The sequence below is a fragment of the Carassius gibelio genome, chromosome A13, assembly GCF_023724105.1.
Source record: "Carassius gibelio isolate Cgi1373 ecotype wild population from Czech Republic chromosome A13, carGib1.2-hapl.c, whole genome shotgun sequence".
Classification (NCBI taxonomy): Eukaryota; Metazoa; Chordata; class Actinopteri; order Cypriniformes; family Cyprinidae; genus Carassius; species Carassius gibelio.
Window position 1 is genome coordinate 14,008,258 of NC_068383.1, and position 12,622 is coordinate 14,020,879.

Here is a 12,622-nt window from a genome sequence, read left to right on the forward strand (position 1 = left end):
TTCACTTATTCTGTAATGATGCATTTATGTTTTTTTTTTAGTGGTGACACTTTGATTAGCATTTATGTTTTCATTTAGCTTCTACTGTAAAACTACTAAATCATATTCAGTGCCACGGTGTAACTTTATTCATTAATAAATTTTTTAGCTGCATGCTTGCTTGGATTGCAGAGATGCCCTTTACCAAGACCTAAACCAATGCTATAAATGTGCAGGATGTTGCCATTTAGCAGTTTCTTTTCATCCAAAGCAATTTAGAGCAGACCTCTTGCTGAGACCCCTCAGGAACCTGAAGTTAACAGCTTTGTTCAGTGGCACAACTGTGGTAAGAACTCAGCACTGAACAATAACTGTGATCCAGAGCCAGTCGACAGAAATGTAACTAAGTTGAAATGAATATAAGTTATTGTGCATTCTATTATTGTAAAAATTGTTCTTGGTTAAATATGGCAGCAGAGACACTAGTAATCTACTGTAATGATATGGTATGAATACTGTGAAATTGCTTTACAGTATATTACCATAGAAAAAAATACAGTATATTCCTTTTTTTTTTTCAGTAAAATACTGGCAGCAGAGATGCCAGCAACAAACTGTTATTCTGCGGTATTAATACTGTGACATTAATTAACAGCCATTTACTGTAAAAATTTCGTTAAAAAAAACACACATGTACATGTTTCTGTGATTAATTTTATTTACTGTAGACTCTTAAAGTAAAAAAGGAACCCTAAAATTAAAAGTTCCTCGCTGCAGTTAGTTTCAAAGTTCCCTCTTCTCTCTGCTTTCATTAATTTTCCACATATATTCCTGTAATGAGCGCCACAAACAAGGACAAGCAAAGACTTACTTGTACTCAAACTCCTGTGAAACGTTCTGAACCTTTGGCCTTTAAATGAACATTGCATTGCATACTACTGTACAAAACCATAATACATAAATACAGTAGATTAGTGTTGAAAATGGGCTGTAAATTATCAGCAGTTGCTTACCTTAAATTATTGCCCAGAATGCATTGTTTTCTACATTATATTACGGTTGTAATTGAAAACACACATTGCTGTCAGAATTTGGCAATTTTTTTTAATAATGCATTTTCTCTAAAGTTTTATTTTATGAAAAATATAGGCTTTTTTTCGGCCACATAAAAATACATTTTACAAATATTTTTTTCTTTATATCAAATGTGTCGTGTCGTGTTTTTTGTTTTGGTACAAGTCAAATTTGTAACTCTTTGACCTGACCTCTTCAGAGCCCTTATTAAACCAGTAGTGTTTGTTTTAGCAGCCACATCTTTTATTCATTGGCTTGCACTGGCACGCATGCAACTTTGAATATTGTAATGCTGTGAGTCTTGTCGAATTCTTGCTTGAGATAAATATTCTGGAAGGACACCTTAATTGTACCACCCTGGAGACGATTTTCTCTCTTGAGTAAGATTTGACGATGCTCTCCATGTTCAGCTCTTTCATTTCTCTTCACAGTCTTCAAACGGAGAGGCTCTGAATTTTAAGCAAATAGAGTTGTCTGGATTTCTCTGTGCAAACCCTTATCAGCACTGGCATTTTAGCTACTTAATTGGGGTCTTGTGTACTTGGAGACTTTGAGTGTGTAAAATTAGCCTTCATTCAGCCACACTAACCTGACGGGTCTTGGTCAAATCCACTCACAGGTTCTAAGCGGCTCCCCTGCAGTGGGATGATGGGAATGAGGCTGTGGCCATGGGCTGTCAGCGCAAGCAGGGTGCCGTGGTTGATCTCTTGGCAGGTAATTGCAGTAATTCTGTGATGCTGAGCTTGATTAGCAAGCTCTCTGTGGGTGGGAGAACAGAGGTTTGGGCTCTTCAAAGCATCTGTGCTCTGGCCAGGTGCTCTTCATTAGTTATCAGCCCTGGGCAGCATGCTAATGGTTTTTCCTCATTCCGTCAGAGTTACCAAGCAGTGAGAATGGAAGGTAATTTACCTTTGCTTAACATGTGATCTGTAGCTCACTTATCCTGCTAATTAGGAATGGGTTCTCGAATCTCGATGGTTGACCAGTCATCCAACAACCAACTAGTAGATTAGTGAAATGGAAAGTTAATTTATTTTTCTGAAGCGAGTGGGGATTCTTTTTATTAGTATAGATTTTTAATATCATATACATATACACACTGCAAAAAAAAACTTAAAATCAGTAAAATTAAGGGTGAAAAAAAAACCTGGCAGCTTTGGTTGCCAGAATTCTACTGTAAAAAAAATCTGGTAGGTTTTACGGCTTTACCTTAAATTTACAGTAAAATTTTACAGGAAATTAGGTTGTAGGACCTGCCACTAGAGGGCGCACTACCAAAACAATAACAATTGCGTGGTTTGATGACGCTAAGGAGCATGGAATGATTGAATTTGTTGTCTTCTACCCAACCGCTGACGGCCATCAATCAGACGGAAAGATAAATCATGGATTTAACGCGAGTTCAATGATTTGCGCGAGTAGATACAAAGTCAATGCAGAGACGCGTTCAGACTATGGATCAGACGCGTCCTTGCGCAGGTCTAGAGACGCGATGGCCCGCGTTTGGCGTGTATGCCCCATAATACTAATCTTGTTGATCGTTATAGCATACGTTTTCTGTAAAGATATGCATCAAAACAACCTGTCAAGTAAAACACAAGCGAGATCAGCATCTCTTTCTAGTTGAAGTTTGTCACGAAGCTCTCTCCATCTTGAAAATGCAACATCGATATTAATCCTCACACTTTCTCTCCTTTCTCAAACTCTTCTTGGGTCATTTGGTTGGCCTGTAAGCTAACGTTTACGGAGCTGTCCTTGTCGACAGAACCAGCGGCAGATGGCAAACCGTAATTATGTTCCATAAATAAGTAACACAATCCACCATAAAACGTGCATGAAGTAAATAACGAACTGCTTGAAGCAAGCTAGTGGTTTGCTGGACGCTAGACACTACTTCCGCATTTGTCCATGACACTGTTTTCATGTGGTTTCTACGTCAGTTAAGGCAGTAACAAAGGATAACTAACGTCATTGACAGGCGACTGCACTGCCCTTGACACTGTTTAGAATGGGAATTTTCGTATGATTTACAAATAGTTGAAAACATTATAGATATTGTTAGTAATCGGCCGGACAAAATATATAACACTAGCCTAGCGGTTTTTGGATATTTTACTGCAAATATCTTACAAATTGTACCTTTAACAGGTTTGTACTGTAGCATTTTCAAATTTGCATCACGTCTTTGAGGGACAAACGTTTTTTTTAAATATTATTAAGCAGTCTTGCTGTTTGATTTAAGTGTGATTTTTTTTTTTTTTTTTCTCTATTAAATAATAACAAAAGATTATGATATACTGTAAACAAACTCTCTCTTTAATTCTTTTTCTAGAAATGTTAGTTATTTCATGTATAAAATAAAAAATATATGTTTTGAGTGTATAAATATTTTTAAAAGTGTATTTTTTTCATCTATAGAAATAACTGTAAATCTAATTACTCTTTCTCCTCTAGCAGAGAGCAGTTGTTGACCTAAGCTTTCAGAATGGTTGACTGTTTCAGTTGCCTTTGTTCCATCTGTGTCTCAATTTGTGTGTTATTGCATATTTCAGAGTGTGAGCTGGAGGAGTTGCACTGCCTTCTTAGGACTCTGTTTTATTTTAATATTTTATATATATATATATATATATATTCTTTAAGTTCGCCACACCTAGTCTAATGTTGTAATTCCAGCACAATGTAATTATTAGAGCTCCCAGCCAACTTTTTAGCCAGCATGCAAAGAGTATGGGTTGGCTTCAGCAAACACGAAAGCGTGACTCATGCCAATGAAGCAAATTTTGGGAGATAGAGTTTCAAATTCAGATCCAAAGATCTAGCATAATACATTACAGTTTACGCAGACGATGCAGCTCAAGCCTTATTACCTGAAAAGGAGAGGAAAAAAAGTCTGTTTTTACTTTATAAACCACCACCATACGCCCCATCACTGTGTCTGTCTTGGCATGATGCAAAACTCTGCGACTGAGGCCTAATCATTAATAAACATCTGTTGAACTATTATTATCTTGTGTAATAGCAATTTCCAAATTGCTTTGAGTTCTGTGATTGGTTTCAAGATAAAAAAATTGAGAGAGCTTTTTTAGGAGCTAGTACAAACGTTACGTAATTGGCCAAGTAAGAGCAGTGTACAAACACAGGACAGCTGTCCACCATTATGCTTAATGCAGTTATAACAGTATAACATTAGTACAACGGAAAATTCTTGTGAAATTCTTCGAAAGTGTCATGAAGGAAACTGTTGATTTAAGCATAAGTCATATTGAAAAGTAACAGCTTCTGGTCTTCTTTGAAGGTCCACCTAGAGATAAATGGTTGGAAACTGATGAGACATGCATGCTTCATAAAGCAGTCAATGACGTAGTTTGTATTTAAAGGTACAGTAACACACCTTAGGTACCAGATTTGGAGCGAGGGTGTTTGTGTGGTCTGACATATTATACTGTAATGTTTAAAAGTTAGGAGTCAGTAAGCCATTCAATAATATTTCTATATAAAATAATCTTTTGAACTTTCTATTAATCAAAGAAAAATAATCTATCTTGGTTTCAACAAAAGCTTTTAAACGGTTTACCACTAGAAATGTTTCTTGAGCACCAAATAGGTTTATTAGAATCATTTCTGTAGGATCATGTGACACTGAAGACTGGAGTAATACTGCTGAAAATTCACAGAATAGAAAACTGTTCTTTTAATTGTAATATTATTTTACACTGTTACTGTTGTTCTGTATTTGTATCAAGTAAATGCAGCCTGGGTCAGCAGAAGAGACTTTTCATAAACATAAAAAAACAAAAAACTTTTGAACCGTAGTTTATACCAGGTTGTTGTTTTTAGTAACTGGCCCTCTGTGTTTATGTGTCTCTTATATTCAACTCTGGTATAATTGTCATTGGCTCAGAGACTTTATTGCATTTAGTCAAATTAAATATAAAAATATAGTCACGATGAGATGGTACACTACTGATTTGATGATTCAGTTCTTGGGGCCCTGTAAGATTCTTAAATACAGTATATTAAATATGGGAAGTAATTTTGTAATGCTTGTAAAATATGTGATGAGTATTTCTTTCCCTAATAAAAAAAAGGAGTCAGTCCTGTACTTTCTCCCCCACAATATTTCAATTAATTGTGATTTTAATTTAACATCTGGAATACATATGGAGAAAAGAAATGAGAAATGCTTGTATAACATAGGATTCTGCTTCTGGGCCTGCAGTGTGTCGAAATGAAGCCTACTTGGCTTATACTACAAAACAAGTGTTTGGTACATGTGCACTAGATTCAGTTATTTTGTATGATTGAATTAGATTAAAATAATTAAAGTTATCCCAGTTTTCCAAATTGTCCAACTTAACAAAAACAAATATAATATAGATTTTTTTTGTACGCATTTCTGTACGAATCCAATAATCCTTTCATGTCATTGAAATAAAATGGCTAATTAAATCAGCTTTCATTTTGGTTAATTTTGTAGGCTGACAATTTGAGAATGCCACACAGCTTATAAAAAATGTAAGAAGTTCTGAAATGGTGGACAAATTACAAAACCCTTCCTCAATTAATACCCTTCTAATACCCCTCCTAAAACCCTTCCCCCCAGTCTTCATCAGAACTTAGAATCAATTTTATTCCGCTGTCAACTCTAAGATGAAGGTTTCCCATCACTGATCAAATTGAATCTCTAATTAAGCTCTGTTTCACCTGCTTGCAGTCAGAGGCCAGATGTGACTCATTTCATTCCCAGTTCACAGTATGACTGCTGATTTCTGGATGTGACTGGGTTGAATAATTGTCTCTGTTGCCAGCAGGTGAGGCTGAACCTGCCTTGAATTTTCCATCTAATGGGGAGTTGCTGAGTCAGGTGGTAACTGGCAGTCTAACACAAGATACACACTCAGACACATGATGGAATGGCACAGCTGGACAGAAAAAACAGAGCAAACCTCTTTGCCACAAAAACAACAGTTTAGGTCTGTCCATTACAGAGCCTTCTTTATAAGGTGAAATCACTTCTAGTTTTAATTTTCTTCCTTTGTTAATTTTTAAAGGCACCAGTGGACACTAATTTAAAGGACCAGTTTACCCAAAAATGAAGAAATGTCAATATTTACACAACCTCATGTCAAAGCACTGTAGTATTCCAAGCTTTGTGAAGTCATGTGTGCCATCTGAAATCTTAGCTGTACATTTAGGTTGAGCTGAACTTCAGAAATGTGTTGATACTTAATCGAACTGATACATTGAAAACCTTTGGCCTAAATGGGTGATTTTACAAGTTCTCAGATAATGTTGCTTCTATCATGAACATGCTATGGAGAACTATTGTATGCCAAATGTAAAGATTTTCAGTGAATAAAAATTGTAGGTTTGTTCTGTTCATAATACAGTGCCTACTTTTGTGCTTTTTTAAATGCTTTTATGGTGCATTACAATTTTTGGAGCTCGAAATTAATCTAAAGAAACGTTTCCACTGTTTATAACATTTAGTGCAATGTAAAGATTCAGCTATTATTTGCATAATTTCCGACTGTTTTACGTTGGCTGGCGGTGAACAACTTTGACCCCAACCTCAAACACTGTGGCTTGTTTATGTGGTTAACATCATGTTGAGAAGACGCCGTGTCCCACACTGTGAAAGTAAATTTTTGTATTATTTTCACTGCCGAAAGATGAAGCTGCAAAGAATCAGTGGTTAAAATTATCTTTTTCTACAGTACCAAAGCAGTACATGCCCAATCTTTTTGTGTTTCCATAATTTTACTGACGACTGCTTCTCTAATCTCGGGGAGATCAACACAGGATTCAAAAAATGCTTGCTCTTAGCCAGTTTATTTGGACCAGCTGCTCCACTGAATAACAACCTGTAAGTATGATCAATAATAGACCTTTATACTTTTGGGCCAATTAGAGCAGAGAAGACTCATGAAAAGAGAGAATGAATCTTAGAACTCCCCCGAACAATTTGTTTGAGAATCGTTGAAAAATTATTAAATGCATATGAGAAAACAAAAGCATTTTTTTTTACTTGCATGCATGTAAACCTTTTGTAGGAGACTCTTAAAACAATATAAGAAAAGTTTAAAAATGGCATAATGGGGGGTCTTTAAGAGTCTACATGATGTCAACCTATTCTGTACAAACATGCAGAGAAAAACTAGCTGGGCACAGCTGAATGTAGAGATTCAAAGAGCAGCTTGGAGCAGTATGCTAGAATGCATTAAATCTGTCCTCACCTGTGCAGTCAATAAGCTTCCCACCCAACAGTCAGTGGTTAAAGTAATGTGCTGATTCCCTTGATAAATATGTTACATTTTGAAATAAATGAAAAATGTCTGTTAATTGTTTCAGTCTTCCTGTCTTGGCAGCACAGAGTAGACTTAACAAGATTATATTAGGAAATGTCAAGCGATATTTGTGGTTCGAAGCAGTTTTTACTGCATTTAATATTTTGCCCTCACATATGGGTTTGTCAAAACGTAAGACGTCGTGCATTGAGCTGTGATGAAAAATGTTTTTGATTTGTTTTGACACCCAACCATGGATTGCAAGTGTGTGCCCTGCTCCTGTTGTAAACACAGCACTGTGGAAACTCATTTGTTCCACCCTGTAGCGCACAGTAATGAAGGGATAAAACAGTCCTTTTATTTTGTGCTGAGGTGAATTGCATCTTCTACGTGTTCCTTCCTGGCAACTGATGATAACAGCGGTCGCTTGCGTAAAACATGTTACTCGCAGAGATGCCATCCTCTCCTCATTTCTGCCTAAAGATTTTTTAATTAAAGGTTTTAATGATTGATGATGCTTCCTGTTCATGAATTTACTTTCTAGCATTGACCTTGTCATCATAACAGATTGGAGTTTAAATATGGCAACCAGTGAATTGACCAAAGAAGTGTTGAGAGCTTAAGGAACATCATCTTTTTTTCTGTAGTTTTGCAATGAATGGGGTTTCTCACATTTGAAGGATGCATGAATTTATCCGTGAAAATTAGGTGCTTTAGGAAATTGTGATTTTGAAATATTTAGAGGAACTTTTATTATGTAGTTTGCGATTTTTGCAACCGTTACAAAAAAACACTCCAAATATTGTTTTAATTAGTGATATAAAGCATTAACCTTAACATGAAAATGGTCAGTCAAATATTTTTTGTTCTTACAGTATCTTGCGTAAAGCTGGTAACACGGAATGGTTTGTCTCGAGTATTTATAAGCTACAAGAAAAAATTGAAAAAACTTGATGACTTGTCCTCTGCCAATACTGTAGAAAAGATTGTTACTTCAGGTGTAACAATTTTAGGGAATGTTTACCTTATATTAGAATCAATGGAAGATTGTGTGATTTTTAACCTCTTTAAACAGACACAATTAAAATACATTTTACTACAATTAACTGAGCAGAGAATTGAAAATCAGCAGAATGTACATAGATTGCAAATTTGGTTTGTTCTGAGCGCTAAACTTGGTTATCTGGCATGCCTATGGCAGCGGCTCGTAATAGGTGATAGGCTGCAGAAGAAGACCAGCTGCTGAAGGGAAACTCTTGTGAAGCTTGGCTGGATGTTCTTCTGTTCTCAGCATTCTCTCACACCTGCTCCCTCGCCCTGCTGACCCAAGAGCCAGAATTCCCTATATGAAACACAATCTGGGTCAGTGAGAATTCTGGCTTTGCTTGAATATTCACCAAAGGTGTCATGGTGTTATTTTAGCAGTGGGAATTCTAACATATTACTTGTTTTATATTAAAATCATTGATCTTTTCAGTGGCTCTAACATATTTGACACTGAATAGTTGATCTTCTTTTGTTTTTATGAAGGTCCTTTTGCTGACATTTTTATTTGAAACACTAACACTTAATATGTGTGTAATATTCACAGAGGAACATGGTTTTGTGGTTTTGATCCTCAGTCATGTTTTCCTAGGCTTGTGGACCAGACACTGGTCCAAGTGGGCTTTGCTAGCCCAGTCTGCCCTGCCTGTCCAGACTGCACATTTATTTACTGCTAACCTTGGCAGAGGGTCGGTGTGAATTATTACTAGCTCTGTTTTGTCGTGTGGTTGTTTGCTACTTATGGGCTTGGCCTTGACACAATTGACAGAATACCTGTATTTTCCAACATTTGTTATCAAGGAAGCTGAAATGAACTGACTGTTTTGTTGATGCCAGATCCTCCTTTAGACTGGGTAATCTTCACCATCTTTATGTTGGCTCATGTGCCATGGTTTTATGGGAATTGTGTCTGCTTAGGATTTCTTCATGCGTTCATGGTCTGTTTGGTTTTCACAATGCACAACTTTTGTAGCTGGTACCAGTAGCAGTGGAATTTCATGATTTTTGATAGCAATTTAGATGCTGTAGCAATAAAATATGCTGAGGAGGCTGAACATACTCCTTGTATAAAAGGTATACAAGGAGTGTGTATATATAAATATATATATGTATGTGTGTATGTGTATATACAGTATTGTTCAAAATAATAGCAGTACAATGTGACTAACCAGAATAATCAAGGTTTTTCGTATATTTTTTTATTGCTACGTGGCAAACAAGTTACCAGTAGGTTCAGTAGATTCTCAGAAAACAAATGAGACCCAGCATTCATGATATGCATGCTCTTAAGGCTGTGCAATTGGGCAATTAGTTGAATTAGTTGAAAGGGGTGTGTTCAAAAAAATAGCAGTGTGGCATTCAATCACTGAGGTCAACAATTTTGTGAAGAAACAGGTGTGAATCAGGTGGCCCCTATTTAAGGATGAAGCCAACACTTGTTGAACATGCATTTGAAAGCTGAGGAAAATGGGTCGTTCAAGACATTGTTCAGAAGAACAGCGTACTTTGATTAAAAAGTTGATTAGAGAGGGGAAAACCTATAAAGAGGTGCAAAAAATGATAGGCTGTTCAGCTAAAATGATCTCCAATGCCTTAAAATGGAGAGCAAAACCAGAGAGACGTGGAAGAAAACGGAAGACAACCATCAAAATGGATAGAAGAATAACCAGAATGGCAAAGGCTCAGCCAATGATCACCTCCAGGATGATCAAAGACAGTCTGGAGTTACCTGTAAGTACTGTGACAGTTAGAAGACGTCTGTGTGAAGCTAATCTATTTTCAAGAATCCCCTGCAAAGTCCCTCTGTTAAAAAAAAGGCATGTGCAGAAGAGGTTACAATTTGCCAAAGAACACATCAACTGGCCTAAAGAGAAATGGAGGAACATTTTGTGGACTGATGAGAGTAAAATTGTTCTTTTTGGGTCCAAGGGCCACAGGCAGTTTGTGAGACGACCCCCAAACTCTGAATTCAAGCCACAGTACACAGTGAAGACAGTGAAGCATGGAGGTGCAAGCATCATGATATGGGCATGTTTCTCCTACTATGGTGTTGGGCCTATTTATCACATACCAGGGATCATGGATCAGTTTGCATATGTTAAAATACTTGAAGAGGTCATGTTGCCCTATGCTGAAGAGGACATGCCCTTGAAATGGTTGTTTCAACAAGACAATGACCCAAAACACACTAGTAAACGGGCAAAGTCTTGGTTCCAAACCAACAAAATTAATGTTATGGAGTGGCCAGCCCAATCTCCAGACCTTAATCCAATTGAGAACTTGTGGGGTGATATCAAAAATGCTGTTTCTGAAGCAAAACCAAGAAATGTGAATGAATTGTGGAATGTTGTTAAAGAATCATGGAGTGGAATAACAGCTGAGAGGTGCCACAAGTTGGTTGACTCCATGCCACACAGATGTCAAGCAGTTTTAAAAAACTGTGGTCATACAACTAAATATTAGTTTAGTGATTCACAGGATTGCTAAATCCCAGAAAAAAAAAAAATGTTTGTACAAAATAGTTTTGAGTTTGTATAGTCAAAGGTAGACACTGCTATTTTTTTGAACACACCCCTTTCAACTAATTGCCCAATTGCACAGCATTAAGAGCGTGCATATCATGAATGCTGGGTCTTGTTTGTTTTCTGACAATCTACTGAACCTACTGGTAACTTGTTTGCCACGTAGCAATAAAAAATATACTAAAAACCTTGATTATTCTGGTTAGTCACATTGTACTGCTATTATTTTGAACAATACTGTATATGTATATATATATATATATATATATATATATGTATATATATATATATATATATATATGTATATATATATATATATATATATATATATATATGTATATATATATATATATGTATATATGTATATATATGTATATATATATATATATATATATATATATATATATGTATATATATATATATATGTATATATGTATATATATGTATATATATATATATATATATATGTATATATATATATATATATATATATATATGTATATATATATATATATGTATATATGTATATATATGTATATGTATATATGTATATATATGTATATATATATATATATATATATATATATATATATGTATATATATATATATATATATATATATGTATATATATATATATGTATATATATATGTATATATATATATATATATATATATATATATATATATATATGTATATATATATATATATATGTATATATATATATATATATATATATATATATATGTGTGTATATATATATATGTATGTGTATATGTGTATATATATGTATGTGTATATATGTATGTCACTCCTCCATGTTCTGTTACATCCTGCTAATAATAAAATGTGGTGAAGGGAAAGAATAATAAGAGCTTTGTGTCTAAAGATTATAGACTGGTCTGAAAGACTCACAGACTCGAGGAAAAATCATTGGAAAGCACTCAAAATGGAATTTAATGAAAAGCTTGCACAGGTCTTCGGGTTTCCTGCTCGTCACTGAAATTACCGTAATCTTCATAATAGGCAAACAGTTGTTTTCATTCATCTTTCTTGAACGTTGTGACAGCATTTGGGCGCTAAATTGCTGTAGCTGGTGTTTGGTACTAATAATACTGTGAAAAGACTTTGAATAGTTTAAATTGTACTTTTTAGCATAGATGTTTGACTTCCTTGTTCTGTAGTGAATATTAATTAGGGCCTACTCTTAATGAGGAATGTGTTCATATAAAACAATTACTGTTATTTCATTTTGTTGAAGCAAACAAAATACAGGTCCATCATTGGCATTTGTTTTTGGCAATCTAGCTTGTTATTTTAAAAGCTGGTTATAATTGTTTTTAAATGATTGTGATGAGTTTTTTCCCACCTCAGTTGATTATCTGCTGCTAGAATTTCCCTTAAAAGAAAATGAGTGGATATGATCAGACTCGCCAGGAGAAGAAAGAGAGAAACAGCACAAGCTCCTGTTCATGAGATCCGTGGTTACTACAGCAACAGACTCAAATGAACTTTATTCATTATTAAAATGGGATTAATTCAATGTTCTGTAAAATAAATTAGATTTGAAGTAATCTCGAGTTTTTAGGTTTGGACTAATTTGGCAAACTATCTTCTGGATGAAGAAAAATGTCAGATCAGGGTACTATGAATGCTTTACTGCAGTACCAAAGTCAGCCACTGATTTACTACAACAACCGTAGCCATTTGCTCTTTGG

General features: G+C 35.2%; 1 protein-coding gene across 2 annotated transcripts in view; it reads left to right on the top strand.

Moving 5' to 3' along the window:
* Positions 1-12,622, top strand: part of LOC128026236 (polypeptide N-acetylgalactosaminyltransferase 2) — a 64,774-nt gene that overhangs the window by 22,564 nt on the left and 29,588 nt on the right. The window lies entirely within an intron of this gene.